General features: G+C 41.8%; 1 pseudogene; it reads right to left on the bottom strand.

Annotated features, from left to right (window-relative positions):
* Positions 1 to 217: 217 nt before the first annotated feature.
* On the bottom strand, positions 218 to 1,049 carry LOC131924107 (small ribosomal subunit protein uS3-like; annotated as a pseudogene).
* Positions 1,050 to 2,553: the final 1,504 nt, after the last annotated feature.

The raw sequence follows: 2,553 nt of genomic DNA, 5'->3' as shown, positions 1-2,553 counted from the left end.
TTAAGGTTATTTTTGTTATACTGTATATATGTTTCTATTATTGTTTAAGATATTGCACCTATGCAGCTCATTTAAAATGTAATGTAAATTTTTTGTCCTTGAGAGCTATTTAGAATAATAAAGATATACAGATTAATAGGTAGTCATTGTTCATCACCGATACTGGTCATCTCCACTACCCCTTGCTTCTCTTGACCATGACTATAGACTCTTTTTTTTTTGTCTTTGTGCAAGATTTTATTAAACGTCTGTTTGTACAGGACAACATCCAGCCTCCAGATGCAACTGCCAAGACCCTGTTATGCTGTAGGCACTGGCTGGGGCATGGCAGGTGGCTCTGGCTTCCCACCCTTCTGCTCTGAGATGGGGGTCGTGGGCAAGATTTCGTCTTTAGGTTCCACAATGCTCACATGATCAGGCAGAGGCTTCTTGGGGCCCATCTTACCACTTGGGTCCCAGGGCAGCATGATCTTCACTTTGATACCCAGCACACCTTGTCTCAGGAGCACATGGCGCACAGCAGTCTCAACATAGTAGTTAACAGGGTCTCCACTGTGGATCATCAGCCCATCCACAAACTTCATGGACTTGGCTCTCTGTCCTCGGAGCTTTCCAGACACCACAACCTCACAGCCCTTGTCCCCACTCTCCATAATGAACCTAAGCACACCATAGCAGGCCCTTCACACAGCAAGCCCTCCTAGGAGTTTGTAATGTAGAGACTCCGCCTGAGCAATGGCACACAGACCTCTTGTGGCTACCTTTTCTGCATAAAGCTCTACACTGCCCTCAGGGAAGCCGAATCTCTTCTGGACTACTGCAGTCAGCTCTCTGATTCGACGACCCTTCTCACCAAGAACATTCTGTGTTCTGGTGGCTGAAATAATGATTTCTGTTCTGGTTGGTGTAACTCAGACTTCAACTCCAGAGTAGCCATCTTCAGCCAGTTCCCCAGTGAGAAACTCATTCAGTTCAGCTTTGAAGATGCCATCGGCCACAAACTTCCTCTTCTTGGAAATCTGGACCGCCATCTTGGGCCGCGCGCCACCGAAAGGGACTATAGACTCTTACTTATAGTCATGTTAGGTATATTTCCATATCAAAAGATATAGTTTAGATAGATAGGTGATCTTCAAACACTTCAAAGACCTACAAAATGTGGCATTTAAAAAGTTATAATAGCATTAGACTTTTCATGACTGTGAGACATGTCTGCTCCTGACAGCACCAATCTATTTCAAAAAAGGACGATGGACATCTAAGAACCACTATTTGGAGTTTTCTTTCATTGTGGCAAAAGCTACTCATTTGGGCAAGAAACTGTCCTTGCCTGGACTGCTAACTGAATGCTATCCAAATTGGATAAGCAGGACACAAAAGAAAACAACTACCAAACTTTGCCAAGACAAAGGTAGGAGAATCCTTCAAAATTCCTGCTTCACAGAAGTGTCTGTCAGATATTTTAGGCCTGTAGGCCAAAGATGGATGCCCCAATGTTACAGAGGAACCTTGAATGACTGTCCAGGCAGACAAATGTTTCTGTCATTTCTATAGTTTGAGAAGTTGCTTGCTCTGTACTTTCTGTTTACCCAAGTAATATTATCTTCTTCTCAGGTCTTTGATGGAGTTGAATACTAGATAGTTATAGTTTTCTTTGTTATCAATTCACAAAAGGAGGTATAAAGTGTCTAAGGTTTAGAGACATAAAAGCTTAAATTGTGTATCTAAGAAAATGGTTTGAGATCTTAAAAAAAGATAGTTTTGGGTTGGTAATACAAGTTAGGATAGAAAGTAAATTAGGTACAAAACTTTGGACTCATCAAGAGAGGGTAGATAATGGAGTATTTTCTCTGAATTTGCCAAGTACAAATGGACCAGACATTGTGAATGTAATTCTTACCTGATAATTGTTCTTATTGTTCATACCTTTATTATGTTAGAGTTAAAACCCTTCCTTTTTATTTAGGCAAAAGAGGGAAATGTTGTGGAATATTTCTTTACACAGTGTTAAGATGTGTCATTGTGATTGGTTTAGCAAAGAGCTGAATGGCCAATAGCTAGGGAAGGAAGAGATTAAGTGAGAATTCTGGGGGCAGAGAGGTCTCAGGGAAGAAAAAAGATCAAGTTGCCAGCCAGATGCAGAGGGAGCCGGACATGCAGGAGGAGAGATAAAAACCACAAGCCAAGTACCAGCACACAGAAATGAGTTAAGTTATAAGAGCTAGTTAGAAATGAGTCTAAGCTAAGACCAAACTTTCATAATTCATATTAAGTCTCTGTGTCATGATCTGAGTGCTGGTGGTCCAACAAAGCCTGCTTCAGGGTGTGCTGATTGACTGTGGGGGCCTTTACCCCCTGAGCCATATCATTGCCCCTCTAGCTCTCTTTGTTTTTTAAATTTTTGACATATCTTTTGTTTATTTGTTTGTTTTGAGACAGGGTTTCTCTGTGTTGTTTTGGTGCCTGTTCTGGATCTCACTTTGTAGACCAGGCTGGCCTTGAACTCACAGAGAACCACCAGCCTCTGCCTCCCAAGTGCTGGGATTAAAGGAG

This window comes from Peromyscus eremicus, chromosome 14 (assembly GCF_949786415.1).
Source record: "Peromyscus eremicus chromosome 14, PerEre_H2_v1, whole genome shotgun sequence".
Lineage (NCBI taxonomy): Eukaryota > Metazoa > Chordata > Mammalia > Rodentia > Cricetidae > Peromyscus > Peromyscus eremicus.
The sequence above is the reverse complement of the archived record's forward strand: the minus strand, read 5'-3'. Positions and strand labels throughout refer to the sequence as shown.